Below are 22,258 nucleotides of genomic sequence, written 5' to 3' on the forward strand. Positions count from 1 at the left end.
GGATAAAACTGACATAATCCAAGAGGGAAAGTAAGATCGCCTCGAGGCTTGGTGGGAATGGATTTTTTAGGAAAAACAAAAACATATGGTAGACCTTGCGAAAAAAATGGTGATCAGGAAGCAATTGGAATGGGGTGGCAAAGAGAACAAGTAGACAGTGGGTGAAGAAGAAACCAAAAAAACCCCCAATTTTGAGATAGCTAATGCTCAAGGTGATTCCAAGTCAACTGATGATGGCCAAACCCTAAATCAAACAATAGGGCAGTTCGATCCTAGGTGCAAAGCTTTAGCAATTCTAAGGAAGTTGATGGATCCAACTTGAGAGCATATGTGGAGTTGCACCTTCTTCATGAGATAGTTTGGACCCAATTGCCCTATGGAGCACATTGCAGATTGGTGGAAAAATTATTGTGATGGCCGAGTAAGTGTCAAGTCCCTCATTGAAGGTCTTTTTGTAGGTGAATGCATCAATAATGCATTAAAAAAGAAAATTTTGGGATTTTCTTTTTCGGGTTTCAGCTTCTACCTAATGGATTGGGAACCAAATTTCAATCTGAGGAAGCACATTATCAGAAACTTAGCGAGATGGATTAGACTAGAAAATTTATTGTTAGAGTATTAGGCCATGGAGGTGATCAGTCATATTGGGGAAAAAATACACCTTCATCGAGGTAGAAGAGGACTTCTTCTTCGGCAAACCATGGGCGATTGTAACCTAATATATGTGGAGGTGGATAGTGAACTCAAGAAATTTGATGATTTGGAAATTATGAAGAGCTCGAGAGTGTGGCATCAAATGGTGGCTATAGACAAGGAGTTCATGGCTAGTCGATGCATCCTAGGGAAAATATTTATAGTTTCTACATCGACTACACCCATACCAGACATGCCCCAGAATACCCTAGCTACTACTACTATTAACTAAACACCAAGAGTAAGAGCACCAACAACATGTTTATTACCTTATCTAAAGAGACTAGGGCCAAAAAAAGGAAATTGCAACATGAGCAGAATAACTCATAAAGTGAGATAAAATCAAGCCTAAATATCCATCCGCCGCTAAAGATGACTAGCCCCTGTATATGCAATGAGAAATAAAATCTATAAAAATTATTAAGAGAAACAATTTCATTGCACTTAGAAATTGAACTGTAGATTAGATAACTCTCCTTAATGTTACACCCCATTGTGATATTACTATTTACTAATACTTGGTTTGGTTAAAATACATTAGCACATGATTATGCTTTGAGTATATTTATCTTGATTGAAAATATGATGAATGAATATGGAATCAAAGTGATACTTTTAATATTTATAGATGAAATATATGATGTGTGTGCTTTTTATGTATTACATATTGACCATATCAAATGAGGCAGTCGACAAGGTATCAACCAAAGACTCTTAACCATCACACATAATCGTGGGTGCATTAAGTATATAGTGTGACTCGTGTCATAGGTGGAAGCATTGACCATTGGATGGTGTGCTATAAGGGGAGCACTTAGTGCTAAGAGTTATCTCACCCTCCCTTTAAAAAGGGATAAGTTTAATGACTTGACCAAGCATCAACCCATTTAAATGGTAATCGGGCCATGTGTTAACAGTGCCCTATAAAAGCAAAGAGGGGAATGTGAAGTGGTCAACTAGGCATCAACCTAGTTGATAGGAAAAGAACCCTTATTTATAGGGAAGTATGCATTGGTAATTTAGTTATAATTAAGGTGGACTTAGTTGATAAGGTATGTGGGTTTTAGTGATAGAAACCTAATATTTTAGGTAATTACTAAGTATGGTTAAGCATCATTTGACTAGCTAAATTAAGGATGATTCATATTAGAACTTTGTAGGACTGTTTATGTGTCAACTTTGTAGTTAGAATAGAAGCCACATAGCCTTAGTGGTGGTGATGGGAGAGAGAGTGGTAGCAAATTAGAGAACTAAATTATAGCATTAAGTCTCTCAAACTTGTGTATAAATAGAGGAGCTCTCTTTCTTCTTGGGCATCTCTCATTTCATCTTTCCATCTCCATAATATCTTTTCATTTTACTTATTGTTAATTGTTTTCATTGTTCTTCATTAGTGAGAGAAAGAGGATAGTTCATATATAGTGAGAAAGAAGGTTAGTTGTTATCATTGAGAGCTTGTGAATTTCTATGGTAGTGGATAAGTTGTGAAGCCAGTGTGATTGTGAGAAGGAAGTAGTATTTGCATGAAAGCTATAATCCAGGCATGACGATTCTACCTTTTCTTTTATATTGAGATATGTTATATATAGATTTTGATGTTTCATAAGCTTAATTAAAGAAATCATTGAAATTGTGTTACTTGTAGGATATGCATTCTTGATTTGTTAGAAACTTGATAGTCTTTGTGATTAGATTTATGTATATGTATGTAATATCTAAGTTAGAATTGTGCTATGGTGTGTATCTTTAGTATTTAGGAATGATTGATTTGGTTAATCCTGGGGTTAGGTCAATTCGTGGATGAGAATAACCTAGTTAGTCATTCTATTATTAATCTCATGGGAACTAAATAAATGGTCAATATACCAAATAGAGAAATAAAGTGGGTGGACATATGACTCACACTAGAAGTATTGGGTGGTGAATTCTTTGGCCAAAGTACTGTAGGTTGCCACTGTCTACACTATCGGTTCATTCTGATCTAGGTTTACGTACTAGACAGACAATGTCATACATTTAGGTTGTAGCAATGTATGGTAGCCCTAGTTATATAGGACACAACACTATGCTCATAAGGCTATTATTTTGAGGTCACCAAAGCAATCTCTTCATCGAAGGGTTGGGTTAATTATATTAGAAGAGGCATGGGGCACTATAAATCTTAGCTTGGTGCAAAAGTGATTGAGTGATGCTATTCCTCGTGTAGTTAGCAAACAGAATTTTAGGATGTATGCCAACAAGGACATCTAGACCATTTGTTTCTCTTATGTTTCATAAAGCTCAAAAAAGCTTTGTATGTATTCAAATATTCTTAAATTAAATGGAAATCTGACAAGGAAAATGTAAATACTTTCATATGTGAAGCAGTCACCAGTTAGGACGGACCTCAAAGAGATCAATCCATACCACTTGAAGTAGTCACCGGTTAGGAGGGACCTCAAAGAGATCAATCTGGACCGGTTAGCAAGAGAAAACACAACAGAAACACAAAGATATATACAATCCCACATTCTGACTACTACCCTTTGCAACTTGACAAACTCTAAAACTTTGCACATATTTCTTAATATCCTTATGAATCTGGGGTCAAAAGTACTACTCACTCACCAATGCTATTGTTTTGTTAATACCAAAATGTCCAGCTAATCCTCCACTGTGTTTCTCCTTTATCAGATTCTCCCTCATATAACTCTTAGGTATGCACAACTAAACTTCTCTGAATAACATCCCATCTTGAATGAAGTAATCCAACCACTTGCTCCTATCTATCATAACCAGTTCTCTACATGCTCTCCAAGGTTCTGCAAAATCCGGGTCATCACCATACAACGTCTTCAATTCCTCAAATCCTAATACTGTCAATCTCATCTATGTCACCAAATTCCTTCTACTCAATGCATCAACAACTTTGTTAGATTTCCCACTTCTATGCTTCAACAAAAAGGTGTAATTCTACAAAAACTCTACCTATCTCATATGTCTCTGATTCAACTTACTCTAACTGTTCAAATACTACAAATCTTGATGATCTATATACAACACAAACTCCTTAGGCAACAGGTAATGTTTCCACTTCTTCAAGGCTTGAACTATGGAATAAAACTCCTGATCATATACCGAATATCTCCTCCAGGCATCATTCAATTTCTCATTGAAATAGGCTACTACTCTCCCTTCCTAACTCAAGACTGGTCCTATTGTTGTTCCACTTGCATCACAATCCACTTGAAATACTTTATTGAAATCTAGTAAAGCTAACACGGGCTACTCAGTCACTTTCTGCATCAGCTATTCAAATCTTTTGTTTACTCTGGTGATCCACTTGAATTCCTTTCGATCTCCCATCATGGTCTCACTCATAGGGTTACAAACTAAACTGAAATTTTTGATGAACTTCTAGTAGAAACTAGCCAATCCATGAAATGATCTTACCTCTCCAATGCTTTCTGGTGTAGGCCATTCAATAATTGTTTTACTTTCTTAGGGTCCATCTTCAAACCATTCTCAGATATCACAAATCCCAAATAGACTAACTCATCCTTCATGAAAGTACACTTCTTAATATTTATCAACAACTTTTCTTCTCTCAACCTCTGTAAAACTTGTCTCAAATGCAACAAATGCTCCTCTTTTGTCTTACTGAAAATCAGAATGTCATCCAAATATACAATAACAAACTTACCCAATAATTTCTTCAATACCTCATTAATCAACCTCATGAAAGTACTCGGTGCAATAGTTAACCCAAAAGGCATCACCAACCATTCATATAGTCCTTCATTTGTATTGAATGTTATTTTCCACTCATCTCCTTCTTTGATCCTGATCTTATGATATCCACTCTTCAAATATAACTTTATAAAGTATTTGGCTCCTCTCAAACAGTCCATTATGTCATCCATCCTAGGCAAAGGAAACTAGTATTTCACTGTGATCTTGTTTATTGCTCTCGAATCAGTACACATTCCCCACTCTCCATTCTTCTTAGGTGCTAATATTGTTGGTACTAGACAAGGACTCATACTTTCTCTGATCAATTTTTTCTTCAACAACTCCTGCACTTGTCTATTGATCTCTTCATTCTCTATCAATGTCATCTGGTGTGCAACTTTGTTAGGCAAACTAGCTCCGGGAACCAGGTTCATGCAATGACTGATACTTCTCACAGGTGGCAATCAATTAGGTACATTATCTAAAATGATATCTTCATATTCTGTCAGCAAATCTCTTATCTCTTCTAGTGTTCCTCCTCATGCTCTGGATTCTCTATCTTCTTAGGAATTAAAGAAAAACACGTATTCTCATGTCTCAATCCATCCAGGAATTTCCTTCCATCTACCAAATAGATTCTAGCTTGGTACAGACTTCATTCTTCAAAGGTTCCTCCAAGGGAAACAAGGTTTTCTTCATCCCATTGGCCATAATAGTGTATGTATTCTTCCTCCCATCATGTACTGCCTATCTATCAAATTGCCAAGGTCTACCCAACAAAAGATGACAAATATCCATAGGCATAATATCACACAAGACTTCATCATGATAATTCCCAATTTTTAATTTCACCAAACATTGCTCACTTACTAACAACTTATGTTCATCCTGAATCCTTGCTATCTGATAAGGCTTAGGGTGTTTCAATCTCTCCAAATTCAACTTATTCACCATCTCTTCTGAAACGAGATTATTTGAACTACCACTATCAATAACAACTTTACAACAGTTATCGGATACCTTACATCTGGTCTTGAACAATTTCTTCCTCTGGAAGGGCTCTTTATCTCTCCCGGTATGACACAGAGCTCTCCTCATCATCAATAGTTCTCCATCTTCCAGTTTATTGTCTGATCCAATGGGGATTTCTTCCACAACTGTTGCTCTTTTGATATTCTTTATCTTCTTACACTCAAAAGAACGATGTCCTTCTCCTCCACACTTATAGAAAGTTCCTCTGAATGTTCTCTTGTCTGGTCTTCCAAAATTTTCATTCCGGTAGCCATCCGGTTCTCTCCTCGGGTAGAAATTTCTGTCATCTTTCTGGTATGAATTACCTTCTTTGTTCACTTTCTTATCCTTTTTATGATCTTTAAAAGTTCCTCTACCTTCGGTATATCCTCTCCCTCTTTGAAATCTTCCTCTGATAAACCTTCCACCTCTGCCTCTCTGCCTGTGCTCATGTCTTTTGTTTAGCTTCTCTTCTGCCTTTAGGGCATACTGGAAAGCCTCTTCAACACACTCTAATTTGATCAAACTAAGTTTATCTTGTATAGACATCTACAATCCATTCAAATATCTTGCAACTTGTTCAACTTCATCATCAACATGTATGGATATGATGTTCAACTTGTAAAATGCTTCAGTGTATTCCTTCACACTAGATTCCTTCTGTCTCAAATTTTGCATCTTTGGGAATAGATTTATTTGATAATCAGCTAGCATAAATTTTGATTTTAACTTAGCAATCATCTGATCCTATGTCTTGATATTATCTTTTCCTCTTCTTTGTCTATCAACTTGCAAATGTTCCCACCAAAGAGATGCATGACATTTCAACTGGGTACATGCAAATTTCACCTTCCTTTCTTCCATAGTGTTTTCAAAATAAAAATATTTCTCCATCTTTGAGATCCAATCCATCAATTCATTTGAATCCAACTTTCTATCATATTCTGGTGGGGTAAAATGAGGTTTAGTATTCACCCTACTCAAAACCCTCAAAAACCTTTCCTCATCTGGATCAACCGCCAATGGGTTTACTTGTTCTGTCGGGGCTTCTTATCATCTTCACTTACATCTTCAATATGTTGGCCTCTTCTCTGGGCTAACTCCATGGCTTCCAATCGGGATTCTATCCCTCACAATATTCCATCATAGCAGGGTCTACATTTCCACGTGCTCCACCATTCCTAGTTCCTCTTCATGCCATCGTTTACACCAGTCCTGTGCAGTTGCAGGTCAGATCCACAGTCTACCACCCTACAACAAAAATATCAGGACACACAACCTTCGGAACAAAAACTCGCTCTAATACCACTTGAAGCAATCACTGGTTAGGAGGGACCTCAAAGAGATCAATCCATACCACTTGAAGCAGTCACCGATTAGGAGGGACCTCAAAGAGATCAATCTGGACCGATCAACAAAAGCAAAAACAATGGAAACACAAAGATATGATGGAGGCAATGGAGAACAAATTATTTTATTTCATGAAAACTGATTACAACCAATTGGTAACAACCGGGTTACAGAAACTGGCTCACAGGCCTGCTAAAACATGCTCAAAGTACAGAATAGGTCACAACCGAGACTTTCAATCTTAAGATCTATCTTCTATGCTCAATCTCACTACTTGATTCTTTGATTGTTACATTCTAATGCTCAATACAATTATTTTTATGATCCAAGGGGATCCGATCAGCCCAAAAAGGGATCAAAACCCAAAGAACAAGACCTAATATGTAAAACCAACAAGGTCGGCCTCCGCCAAGAGACTCCTCCGAAATATCCAAAGGATGAACTGTAGATCATGGTAAAAGTTTGGCCACACGCCAAGGAACATCAAAATCAATTCCCAAGGCTCTGCAAGCTTCGGAAGGGGTTTCGATAGATCGCCAAAATAGGTTTAGGAAACTAGTAACAAGAAACTGTCAACCGGTAACAGGAAACTGTCATGCAAACCGATAGCGATAACTTGTTGAAAAATGATCCAAATGCGATACGATCTGAAAATAAGAAAGATGATCAAGTCTTCAAGTAGAATCCAACTCCACAGGATCCGGTGAGCCAAAACCGGTACACATAAAGAAATGTTGAAACTGCAAACGAAAAGGAAAATGTTTTTGGTTGATGCAAGATTGTTATGAATCGGGGATGCTCTTGCACCAATATGTTTATAATAATGATATTGTACATATGATTTATGATGAAATGGAAAAGTTGAAATGGGATTTATGAAATGGAAAAAGGAAAATTTGTATTACTTCTATGTTGGAAATTTATGGGTTAAAACTTGTAAGTTGAATCGGTAGAACAATGGGCATGGTACACTAAAGAAAAGAATAACTCAAAATTGAGTGTTATAAGGATGAAGGAAAGACTAATCAAACCAATCTGGAGAAGGTTGAAAACTCAATTATTGTAGGGACTAAGAAAAATACAAGTGAATCTTCACTGGAATTAGAATTAATATGAAAGGGTATTTATAACCTTATTGCTTAGGAAGGGGGGATTGCAGGGGATAATGGTTTAACATAGGAGGAAATCAAAGAGAAAAATAGAGCAGACAGTAAACTAGTGGATTTGGAGAATGACCTTGTAATAGATATGGAAGACGAAGAAGAAGGAGTCTTTGAAGAATTGGGACTTGAACTAACACAATCCAAAATCAAGAAGACAAATATCAAGCCAAAAGGAAAGAGAGGGCCGAAATACACCAAAGAAAAATTGGAGTTGGCGGCGAAGGCCACTAGTCAGACAAAACTCAAGACAAGGAAGGGTAGCACCCTTCCCTAGGGGAAATGAAGATCATAACATGGAATATTAGGGGCTTATATGCCCCTGACAAATGGCACTTAACCAAGCCCCAAATAAATGAAGAAAAAAGTGATATATGGTTGCTTCAAGAAATAAAATGGGACAGAGAGGAGATAGCTAGGAAAATAAAGACTTAGAGGCAATGGTCAAGGCATTTTGTGGAGGCTGAGGAAGCTTCAAGGGGAGTTGGGATTCTTTGGAACCCAAGTTGTCAATTAAGGGAGAATTTTTGCAAGAAAAAAAATTGGATCATAGTCAGATTCAGTATATTGCAAAACAATGATAAATTGTTTATCATAAACACTTATGGGCCAATGTCCATGATTGATAAAAGAGAATTGTGGGAAAAACAACATATGAGTCTAGGAAATAGAAGGGGTGAGAAAGGAATAGTTGTAGGGGACTTCAATATGACATTAAATATCCATGAGAAAAAGAAGGTATACATAGATACACAATTGTGCACTGATATTTTCAAAGTTTTGTGGACAATAATCAACTTATGGACATAATTCCTAAAAATGGACTATTTACATGGACTAACAGAAGATGTGGTTTTACTAATATAGAAAAAAGGCTTGATATATTCTTTCTAGTTGGTGATTAGGGATAACAAGGGACACTTCATGAAGCTACAATCCTACCGCTCACAAGGTCGGATCATTTTCTAGTGCAACTAATAATAACTCCTGATGGTCGTCTAATTGCAAATCCTTTAAATTTGAAATGATATAGATAAGAGATTCTAAATCATCAGAATTAATTGAAGACTGGTAGTATGAAATAAATCATATCTCTCTAAAATCAACAACACACCGAAGTATATCAAAACCAAACTAAAGGAGTGGAGTAAGACACATTTCAAAAACATCTTCACTGAAAAGGAAAGAATAGAACAAGAACTGGCATCATTAAATGAGAAATTAGTCCAAGAAGGGATGGGTAGGGATGAATACGAATCAAAAAAGGCATTGAAGGAGGAGCTGAGTGAAATTATAGAAAGGGGAGAATGAATCTAGAGACAAAAGTTAAGGGAGACATGGTTGAAGGAGGGGGATAGAAACACCAAATTCTTTCACAGCATTGTTGTAGCAAATAGATGTAAGAAAAGGATTTTAGAGATCGAAAAAGAGGATGGGAGGTTAGCTCAAAACACCAAGGATGTAAACATAGAGGCGGTCAGGTTCTTCGCGGATATTTTGAATATGGATTCATAGATGAATAGAGATGTAAGAAACCATATTCTATATTCTAAAAGGACAAAACTGTGTCACATTCCAGGCCAACTTATCAACATAAGTAAATTTAAGTAATTAAAATTAAAATTTAATTTTAGTCAAACATATAGTCTATAGATATGCATTATATCTATTTAATATATGGGTCATGACTTTTCCGATTGGAATTTTCTACTAATGTATATTTTATAACACTTTGGGTCTAATTACCAATTGTTTTTTCTTGAAAAACTCAATGTTTCAACAACTCCTAATCTTATAAATAATATTTTTTTTGAAATGTAAAAATACCCTTTTAATATTTAATATTTATTGAAAGTAGGTCATCAACAATAAAATATAGGGTTGATTATCTTGTAGAGGAAAAATACTAAAATTTATTTCAAAAATTTGAAAAAAATAAATGCACTAGAGAAAAGAGTCGATGTCAAGATCATATAATTGTTTTCTAATTGGGATAAATAATTAAGAAAAAAGTTGACGCCAAATGGAAACTGTTATATTTTAGTACACGCAACTTTTCAAATTTAGTGAAAAATATATATACATAAAAAATAGTTAAAAATATATTTTTGCACTAAAGTTTCACGCTATCAATATACACAAAAAAATGAAGAGAAAAAGGTAAAATTTACTATACAAAGTGCGACGTCTCATGTAACTTCAATTTTAGTATTTTATCAGCAGCTAAATTATAGTGTTTACTTTATATGAAAGTATATTCAAATAATTTTTTGATTTTTTTTTTAAATTACAAACATAAAATAAACAAAAATATATATTTTAATAGTTTACATCATTTGAAAATTTAAAACATATATTTAACTTTCTATTGATTCAATTTAAAAAGTTGAATCAACGTGTGTCATTTCCTTTATAAAAGTGTGACATAACTTTTTGCTTTTACCCTAGACTCTATCCCTGCAATCATAAGTGTAGAGAAAAATGAAATTTTATATCAAAAGATTGGAAAGGAGGAAGTCAAGTTTTCCACATTCCATCTCATCCTAGATAAGGCTCCCCGCCCAGATAGTTTTTCAAATGCTTTCTTTCAAAGATATTGGGACATGGTGGGGGATGACTTGACTCTAGCATTTGAGGAATTCAAGAGAAATATGACAATGCTAGGAGCCCTAAATCACACTTTCCTTGCTCTTATAACCAAGAAGAAATATCCTCGGGAAATGGGTGACTTCAAACCCATTGCCCTATGTAACATCATGTAAAAAATTATCACCAGAATCATATCCAATAGATTGAAAAAAGGAACTTAAAACTATAATATTGGATGAATATAGTGGGTTTTCTCAAGGTAGATCAATTGTGGAAGGCATTATAATAGCACATGAAATATTACACTTGGAAAGGAAAACCAAAGAGGCATGTATGATTCTAAAACTGGGTATTCTAAAAGCATATGATTTGTTTGATAGATAATTATTAATTGAGGTGCTTTGAAAATTTGGATTTGAAGAAAATCGTATCAAATGGATAGGAAGCTATATCTTGACTCCCAAATTCCTTATTTTGGTGAATGGTGTTTCTCATGGTTTCTTTTCTTCCTCTAGAGGCATTAGATCGGGAGACCCTCTCTCCCCCTTTCTCTTCATCATCAAGGTTGAGGCTCTTGGCAAAACTATTGGCAAACTCAAAAGAGTGACGAATACTAAGAGGGGGGGTGAATTAGTATACCAATAATTACTGAACTCAAACACTTTAACAGTCTAGCAGTGAACCGGTATAACAGTTTAACTAACAAATCGGTTAACACAGATGCAAACCAAACAGCAAGGCATTCACCCACAAAAGCACAATCACCATAACACAAGAGATTTTGATGTGGAAACCCAAATGGGAAAACCACGGTGAGATGAAACTCACAAGTAACTATCTGTAGAAACCCAAATGGAAAACCACGGTGAGATGAAACTCACAAGTAACTATCTGCAGAATAGTAACCAGACCAGTTAAGGTCAGATCGGTTAAGGTCATACAATGTTCTTTACCAGAATAGATCTTGTTAGGAATCTCAATCTCTATTAGGAGATAAGTTCGATTAAAGACTACATTGTGAGAGGATTTCAGATCCACATATGTGAACCACCTTGTTAGAGGATTTACAAAGGCTTTTCTGGGCCTACCCGGTTAAGGCTTGTCGAAGATGTGAGTAGTCAACAAGTGAATGATCTAGCAAATAGCACAGTCTGCTTGGTTAGATCCATGGTAGCTCATTGCTAATGTATTTCAGCATTACTTTAGTCTTCAGTAAATTCACACTCTATTACAGCACACAAACTTGATCTTCTCTATTAAGATCGCACATACAAGAACTCATCAACCACCAAAACCCCAACAACTACACACACTAAAACCCTAGACATGATGTCCTTAAAAAGGAATCTGATTTCATGTCGGTCCAATAGGATTACATTATGAGTTTCTAGGTTCATTGCATCTAGACACATTTGATAACACGACACAAAATCACCATCAAAGTGTCGGTGGATGGTAATTCATCACAAAAATATACCGGTTGGTAACTCATCACAGAGTATTACCTGTTTATACAACTTTACCGATTACCGGTTGGTAACTCAGAGTAATACCGGTTTAATTATTAAACAGATTACCGGTTGACAAAAATGAAGACTAGGAAAATGATAATTGTCACTTTTAGTTCCTTTTCTCCATTCCGCTTGAGATCCTCGCAGATCCTCGCACCGCTTGAGGTCCTCATGCCGCTTGAGATCGGTAAACACTTTTTTGCAAAACATCGATAGTCTAAAGACTACAACATAATACCAGTTTGAAACAAATATCGGTTGAGCATAACTCATACATATAAAAAGTGATCTCATAGCAAGTGTGTGTCCATTAATGACAATCACAATATAATCATAAAAAATTCCAACAATCTCCCCCTTTGGCATTAATGGAAACACTTAGGAAAATTTTGACATCTAAGTGTTTTACAAAAAAATGCCATAATCAAAAATACTCCCCCTAAGCATATACACTATCCCTTTGCAGAAAATACAATGTATACTACTTCCTTACAGAGATAAACATGAGAGTATACATAGCATGCATCAAAATTTTAAATACCAGAATACTTCTCCCCCTTTGCCAACAATGACAAAACACAACTAAATAACCCCTGTTTCTATTAGCTGAATAAATGTTTATGACAATAAAGAGTGAAACTTGTCAAAAACAGATTTAAAGTCCTGCATAAATTGCTTCATGGATAAGGACCATGACTCAAGTAAAGAGGTAGAAACCTCACTCTCCGTTTGCATTTGGGATACATGTTCCTCCATGGCGTCCAAGGTACTCATCTCTTGAGTAACCGTCAAGGCATCCAAATTGAGATAGCATTTCTGAAGTATTTGCAGTCTTGGTAGAAGAACCAGTTGTAGTTCTTGCAAATCCCTGGTTCAGTTGCCGATCTCCAAATCAATTCTTGCAACCTAAAGTTGAAACCAGTGAATGGTTTGCCCATAAGTGGTAAAGGAATCATATGGCATCTTGAAGGTGCTTATGAATGTCTGCAAATCCGTTTGCAGTTTGTCTTTTTGAGCAAGCACATCATCATAGAATAGATGGGGTTGACATATCTTACTGAGCAGTAATTTCCCCTCATCCATTACATCTTTGATGTCCTTCTGTGCCTTCTGCAGATCAGACTGGAGCTCATGTAACTTTTTCACCAACGTAGTGTTCAAAGCCTTTTGATGCTCCTTTTTGGCATTCACTTCAGCAACCTCTTTTAGGATTTGTACCTAGTCCTCCATAACTGTGCATAAGAGTTTCAGTTGGGCCAAAGAGGAATCAGTACTAGGGAGGTTGGTATTGGGTATCAAACCGGTAAGAGTGTCCACTGTAGCTTGGATCACGTCTTGCTCCTTCTTCCTCCTTATCACCTCTAGGCGTTCTTGAGAAAGCTTAATGCTTTGCAGCAACTCCGATTCATTTGCAGATTGGAGGTCAATAGTACTGGTAATGTTAGCCGGTTTGGCTTGACTACTGGTTGCCTTTGGGGTCTCCACTTGAGTTCTTTGTGCCACTCCCTCCTTCTCTTTATCCCTTAGCTTGTCCTCTTCTTCCTTATTTTTCTCCTCTTCCTCTATCTTCCTTTTCTCTTCTTTCTTCTTCTCCTTTTCTTTCCGCTTCTCTTCGTCTTCATCCTTCTTCTTCTTTTCCTCTTCCTGCTTCCTCTTCTCCTCTTCCTTTCTCTTCTCCTCTTCCTTTTTCTTCTCCTCTTCCTTCTTTTCTTCTTTCTTCCATTTTGTTTCTTCTTTCTTTTCCGCTTCCTTCTTCTTCTTCTCTTCCTCTTGTCTATTATTCTCTTCTTCTTTTCTCTTGTCCTCTTCATGTTTCCTCTTTTCTTCTTCTTCTACCTATTTCTTCTTTTCTTCTTCCTGTTGCTTCTTCTCTTCCTCTACCTATTTTTCATGTCCTGCCGCTTCTGTTGATGTACCCGGAGTAACATCTTCACCGTTCAAGGCATCAACATCAATGGGTTCCATTTAATCAGTGGTTGCTACTCCTTCACTGTCATATGCCTCATTTGGTTTAGTGATTTCTGGTTCTTGCTCAGCTTTCCTGTTGGCTTCTACCACTTGGTGCAACTTTAGAGCGGATTGAGCAAGGGAGTGCATATCTCTTACCACTTCCAAGACTTTTCCTTCTAGCAACAAGAGTCTCCTTTTTCTCATGAAGAAGAGGCCCTTATATCTTTCTACCACTTCATAAAGTTTTGATTTAGGTACATCAGGAAAATATTGTGCAAATACTTCCTCTCTTATTTCCTGTTCCGTTTCTATGGCAATGCACCACTTGTTAGCTAAAGAATTATATAAAGAATCTAGTGTCTCAAATTTAATTTCTGATGGCCACCGATCATTAATACATAAATAATTAGTGATTTCCTGTTCAACTTCTTCCTTTTCATCATCATTAAAATCATCAAAGCACTCTTTCAAATCACCAAGCACTTTTCTTCTAATATTATTAATAGTTCTTTGACAATGTGTTAAAGGTTTGTAGGAGGAAATATCAATATTTGCCAGTGCAGATGTTGTTGGTTCATTCTTTGTCTTTTTCCTCGTTTGCCTAGTCTTCTTAGGTTGTTCTTCAGACACAGTGTCCTCTGAGTCCTATGTGTTGTCTTTTGTCTTTCGCTTTCTCTCAAAGACTTTGGTGGGTGCAGCTTCTGGTTTCTTCTTTGCTGGTGACCGCTTGGTCACTTTGGGACTTACTGCAGTAACCGGTGCCGAAACCAAAGGCACTTCTTTTCCCTTCTTTACTGAAGGTTCTTCGACCGGTGTAACCCTTTCCAAATAGGTGTCGGTTCTCTTTGCCTTTGGGTCAAGGGGCGAGGTGAGAAGGGTAGAGGCATACCCATCTAGCATGTCATACATTACCTCATATCCCATGGATTCCACTTCTTCCTATCTAGGCTCAATCACCTCCATTATGCACTCATCAACTTTGATGGTGAAGCAGATGTCATTTTCATATTTCTTGACAATATCACCTGATATTCTCATTATTTGGCTCATTTTGCATTTGAACTCATCAAAGTATTTGTTGAGAACTTTTGGATAACCGATTCCAACCGCTTGAAGGCTTTTCTTGATTTGCTTTCTAACTGGTTGGTCGGCAGACCACTGAATATCTTCGACTCCTGGGAAGTAACCTTGGAAGTAGAAGAACAACCCAACCAATAGTTGTCTAAACTTAAATCTCAAGGCATTGTCCTGTTTAATCGACTTCAGGTTCACCAGAAGTTGCCTTTGCATACAGGTACATAAATCAAATGATGCATCTTCCATGATCATCCTGTAGGCAGCATTTACCATTGCAGCAGAGACAGAGTTGATCCTGCTAGCATAAAATGTTCGGTAACCTATTACCATGTAGGTATATTTGACCAGATCATCCTTGATGGGATTGATGTTCATTCCCTGTTGGTCACTCACAGAACTGGTGAGATTGGTCATTTCCATCTTGCTAATCTTCCTTAGGGTTGGCACTTCACCAACGTTACAGAAACCGGTGACGGCATGAATCACTTCCGGCATGATGTCATGCGTCCATTCTAAGTACATTTTATCACTGTGCACTCTGCTCAGAATGATGCGGATGTGATCATCTAAAAACTCTTCAAGGAAATAGACTGTATTGTGAAGCTTCCTCTTTTCTAAGACGTTGAATTCCAATTTGATCTTTTTGTCCTTTCTGCAGAATAAGCTTAATTGAGAATGGATCATCAGAGATCCTAGGTCTTCAATTTTACAATCAATATAGTCTGAAATACCTTCCTCCACTATAACACAAGCGGATATTTGAGATAGGGCATTATATTTTGCCTTTCGTTGGATGAAGTCTACTGAATCAACGGGTGCACTAGAGCTAGAGTGTGATGCGAAAGCCATGATAAACAAAGAAATTTGAAAAATACCTTCGTAAATCAAAATTTAGGGCTTGCAAATTCCACTTCGCCACACACTCCTTCAGTTGCTGAAATAATGCTTTGTGTTCTACACTTGACTGATTGATATTAGCTTCTGATTCTTCTTCAAGGTTTTGAAAATTCTTTGATTCGCAATCCAAATCACTTTTCATCGCTCAGCACTTAATAATTTCTTCACTCGAGAACTGATAAGTGAAAATGACTTGAAAAAATCTTTTTAAACAAGTTCTTCACCTACCATAATAAATGCTCCACTATTAGGGTGTAAACCCTAATTTTCCTTTTACTATTTTTGGTCTTCTACCAGTTGACAGGTATTACATACTGGTTAAGGTCTTTTACCAGTGTAAACTGGGGGTTCGAAACATTTCACCATTTGCTCCCCCTAAGCTTTTCTAATGCTTAGTTTGTCGGTTCAGTGACTTCCACACTAGGTGCAGAAATAGGTTCTTCTTGAGACACTTCTTATGGCTTCTTCCAGGTTTTCTTCATATCCTCTTGAACAGTTTCAACATCTATCTTTCCTTCCGGAGTGACCGGTATATCATCCGATATATTCTTTCTCGTTCTGCAGAATTTTGTTGTATGACCCAGTTTGTTGTAATGATAGCAAATCATTCCATGTGCTCTCCAAGGTCCATTATTCATGTTTCCATTCTTCCTTCCACATGTTGCAGCAGTGTGACCACTACCATGACAGATCAAACAGGTTTCTCTCCATCTGGTTGCTGCTTGATAGCCACTGTTTCCTGACTAATGATTATAGGTATTAAACCGGTTTGGGTTCCGGTTCCCAGAGAGTTCAGGAAAAACTCCTTGACTCCTTTGAGGATACCTTCCAGTGTTGTGCATGACAGACCTGCATTCAAATTCTCTATGCCCAAACTTGTTGCATGCATAATAATTACCATTGAATCTATTGCGTCTAGGCTTATTGTTTAGAAAATAAGGAAAATTAGCATAAGCCTTACTTCTACATACATTAGCAGTGTGTCCTTCCTTGAGACAATTAAAGCAAACAGGTTTGAACTTTTTCTTACCTTTATCCTTTGGTGTCAGTTGCTTCTTTGATGCTCCATCTTTTGTTCCAGGGGTCTCACCTTCCTCATAATCAGAGAAACCAAGTCCATTGGTATTCTTTACCAGTTTAGCTGATTCAAGCTTCTACTCTAGCTTGATAGTGCTCTTATTGAATTTGGCAAGTATTTCCTTTGACTCAATAAGTTCTTTGGCAATAGCAACATTAGATTCCTTCAAGGTTGCATTCTCAGAAATAGCCATTTTATTTCACCTTGCATTTCCTCTTTTTCTACTTTGCTCTCTTGGAGATGAACGGTAATTGTATTGATCTCTTGCTTCAGCTTAGAGATCTCATGATCTTTGTCTTTTACCAGATCTTCAGCTTTCCTCCGGTTCTCAAGCTCTTGACACATTCTGATAGTTAGTCCTTCAAGCTCCCTTATTAGGTTGGCATTGGACTCATTCATTTTTTCAACTTCTTGAACTAGGGCTTCCATGTCCGCTTCATCAGAAGAACTATTTTCAGTTAGCTCCATCAGTTTTTCAGCATACTCTCTTCTTTTTGCCTAAGAGGCCTTATATTTGACTTTAAGTTCATCATAGACTTGCTCAGTTTGAGTGAGCCGATGAGTAAGTTCCCTCACAGTGTATTCCCCCATATCTCTTTCCAAGTGGTTAGACTTATAGAAAGGTTGGCTCTGATACCAATTGATGAATACTAAGAGGGGGGGTGAATTAGTATACCAATAATTATTGCACTCAAACACTTTAACAGTCTAGCAGTGAACCGGTATAATAGTTTAACTAACAAACTGGTTAACACAGATGCAAACCAAATAGCAAGTAAGGCATTCACCCACAGAAGCACAATCACCATAACACAAGAGATTTTGACGTGGAAACCCAAATGGGAAAAACCATGATGAGATTAAACTTACAAGTAACTATCTGCAAAATAGTAACCAGACCAGTTAAGGTCATACAATGTTCTTTACCAGAATAGATCCTGTTAGGAATCTCAATCTCTGTTAGGAGATAAGTCTAATTAAAGACTACCTTGTGAGAGGATTTCAGATCCACAGATGTGAACCACCTTGTTAGAGGATTTATAAAGGCTTTTCTGGGCCTACCCAGTTAAGGGTTTTAGGCTTGTTGAAGATGTGAGTAGTCAACAAGTGAATGATCTATCAAATAGCACAGTCTGCTTGGTTAGATCCATTGTAGCTCATTGCAGTCTTTAGTAAATCCACACTCTATTACAGCACATAGACTTGATCTTCTCTATTAAGATCGCACATACAAGAACTCATCAACCACCAAAAACCCCAACAGCTACACACACTAAAACCCTAGACATGATGTCCTTAAAAAGGAATCTGATTTCATGTCGGTCCAATAGGATTACATTGTGAGTTCCTAGGTTCATTGCATCTTGACACATTTGATAACACGGCACAAAATCACCATCAAAGTGTCGGTGGATGGTAACTCATCACAAAGTATTATCGGTTTATACAACTTTATTGATTACAGGTTGGTAACTCAGAGTAATACCGATTTAATTATTAAACAAATTACCGGTTGACAAAAATGAAGACTGGGAAAATGATAACTGCCACTTTTAGTTCCTTTGCTCCATTCCACTTGAGATCCTCGCACTGCTTGAGGTCCTCATGCCGCTTGAGATCGGTAAACACTTTTCTGCAAAACACCGATAGTCTAAAGACTACAACATAATACCAGTTGAGCATAACTCATACATACAAAAAGTGATCTCATAGCAAGTGTGTGTCCATTAATGACAATCACAACATAATCATCAAAAATGCCAACAAAGAGATGGTAGTTAGAAAGGTGTGATTGTAGCCAATGGGATTGAGCCTACTACACATTTATAGTTTGCAAATAATATGATTCTCTTTGGCGAATCATCTAGAAGAGAAGCTATAATAAGCAGAGCATCTCTAGATGAATATTGTGTGGCTACAAGGCAAAGTATAAATTGGAGGAATTTCCCTCTTTGGGAGAATTTGATCAATAGTTACAAAAACAAATTGGAGTCCTGGAAGGGTAAGCGGTTATCCTCAGTAAGAAGATTAATCATGATAAAATTTGTCCTCTCTACCATTCCTTTTTATTCTATGGCATGTCTCACAATCTTGAGAGTTGTAGAAGATGATCTTTTCAAAATTATGAGGAAGTTTTTTTTGAGTGGTGTGGGTGAACAAAATAAATTACCCTTGGTGGTTGAGATAATATTTGTCTCCCTAAGCCGATTCATAGCTCCGGATTAAAAGCGTTTACCCATTATATATATATATATATATATATATATATATATATATATATATATATATATATATATATATATATATATATATATATATATATATATATATATATATATATATATATATATATATATATATATATATATTTGTCTCCCTAAGGAGGCTGGTGGAAAAAGCATCAGGAAATTGGCTATCACAAATCTTGTAATGGGTGTTGAGTTGGTTTGGAAAATTTGCACTGAAGGGGAATAGAGATGGGTTAAAATCCTCAGAAATAAATACCTGGACTCAAATGATCCCAATCGAATCCTTACAACCCTGGATCCACCGAGAGGTTTAGCCATTTGGAATTATGTGATGGAATATAGAAATATTATTACCAAACATGTCACTTGGGAAATTGGAAATGGTCATAAAGCTTCTTTTTGGAATGACTCTTGGGGAGGCAGGGGTATTATTGGTCATAACCCTAACCTTAGGTATATAAAAGAGGAATCAATGTGACAATGGGGACATAAAGTTTGCAAATACAGCTATAGGGTGATGATCTTTTCAAAATTATGAGGAATTTTTTTGGAGTGGTGTGGGTGAACAAAATGAATTGCCCTTGGTGGTTGAGATAATATTTGTCTCCCTAAACCGGTTCATAGCTCTGGATTAAAAGGGTTTACCCATTATATATATATATATATATATATATATATATATATATATATATATATATATATATATATATATATATATATATATATATATATATATATATATATATATATATATATTTGTCTCCCTAAGGAGGCTGGTGGAACAAGCATCGGGAAATTGGCTATCATGAATCTTGCAATGGGTGTCGAGTTGGTTTGGAAAATTTGCACTGAAGGGGAATAGAGATGGGTTAAAATCCTCATAAACAAATACCTGGACTCAAATGAGCCCAATCAAATCCTTCCAACCCTGGATCCACCAAGAGGTTTAGCCATTTGGAATTATGTGATGGAATATAGAAATATTATTACCAAACATGCTACTTGGGAAATTGGAAATGGTCATAAAGCTTCTTTTTGGAATGACTCTTGGGGAGGCAGGGGTATTATTGGCCATGACCCTAACCTTAGATATATAAAATAGGAAACAATGTGACAATGGGGACATAAAGTTTGCAAATATGGCTATAGGGTGATGATAAATAGGGAGAGTACTTGGGAATAACAATCTTTGCATGAACTCAATGTCCAACAAAACCAAAAGGATACTCTCATGGCAATTTTAAGAAACTGAATGATCATCCCCTCCGACTAGGAGGATGCCATTTGATGGTCTGGATAAAAATCAAGAACATATAAGGTGAAATTTGGTTTTAAAGTGAAGGAAGTTGAAATTGTCAAACAAGATTGGCACACTAAACTTAGCTGGAACAAGCATTGCTTGCCAAAAGAAAGTGTGTTTTCTTTGATGGTAATATAGAAAAAGATTCTTATATGTGATAGATTGGAAAAATTTGGAATTCGGGGATCAGGTAGATGTGTGTTGTGTAAATCTAATTTGGAATTGGCAAACCATATTCTCTTGGGATGTCAATACACATTCAAATGTTGGTGGTATTACATTAACTAATTAAATTGGAGCAATCCTATGCCTCTAGGAATTGATGAATGGTTTAAAATATAGCCCCTTAAGAGCAAAAATTCAGTATTTGGAGACATTTAGAATATCCTACCATCTTCAGTCATTTAGGAAGTCTGGAAAGAGTGCAACTGAATAGTTTTTCAGGATAAGGAAATGGATTCAGAATGGTTATGTCACAAAATTAAGATACATGTCATAGAACTAGTAAATGAACCAGCCAAGACTAAGACACTCAAGAATAATTTATACACAAGCTATGATGAGAGGATGAAGATGTTTGTAGGTCTAACTATTTCGCCAATTTTTGGAATTGGGAAAAGGGATGTGGAAGATAGACATAGAGCTAAAATGTGATGGTGTGCACTAGAGCCAGGCTGGACCAAAATAAAATTTGATGGGGCGTCTCTTGGCAACCCAAGTCCAAGTGGAATCTGATGTGTGGTGAGAGATGAGAGTGGTTGAATCCTGAAAAAGACAATAGACTATATAGAACAAACGACAAACAATATTACACAATTCCATGCGATTATGAGAGGTTTACAATTGGGTATTGAACTAGGAGAAAAATGAATTCATTTGGAAATGGACTCCTTAATTACTATCAATGCTATTCAAAAAAATGAGACTCCAAATTGGGTGTTGAATCAATGGATTCAACCAATTAAAAATATGTTGGATAGTTTGGAGGAATTGAGGGTTAGCCACATATATAGAGGGGAATGTGTTGGTTGACAAGTTAAAAAAGGAGGCGACGTTGAATGGACAAATGTAATATAGGTGAAATGCAAAGGAGATTCAATGGATGTCATATATGTTAGAAGGATGAGGGGTCATGGCAGTGTTCAGATGATAGGCCTGATGGAAAGGGCTTTTAAAGGACAATTCCTCATGATGGAAACTTAAGACTGTATGGAAATAGACTTCCCAACCCTTTATTATTATTGATATATGTGATTAAGGGTTGACAGGTGTTGACATAATCAAGGAAGAAAGTGTGACAACCTATGAAGAGGACAAATGATTTAATGTGGGCTTTCAAATCATACTTCATTATGAGTAATTTTCACAAGGGGCATTGGTTGGCATTAGAGGTGTATTTAATTTGAAATATTTGTTGGATGGTTGTCGATTTGGGTGGCATCACAGCTCCAAGTGGTGGGTAGATATATATATGTGTGATCAGGTAAGTCGTCGATGTCATTAGCTCTATAACCTAGATATGTCTCTTTATGGATATGATATTTAGTGGCAGCGGAGTATGGACATGCCTATATGCTTAGAGGCATGAAAACACCAGATGGCCTTCCTAGGGGAGGTGACAAACAAGTGTATGTTTTCTCTAATGGTGATAGGGCATCCCCTAATTTTTCATGCCACTAAAG

Source organism: Cryptomeria japonica, chromosome 2, assembly GCF_030272615.1.
Source record: "Cryptomeria japonica chromosome 2, Sugi_1.0, whole genome shotgun sequence".
NCBI classification, from domain to species: Eukaryota; Viridiplantae; Streptophyta; class Pinopsida; order Cupressales; family Cupressaceae; genus Cryptomeria; species Cryptomeria japonica.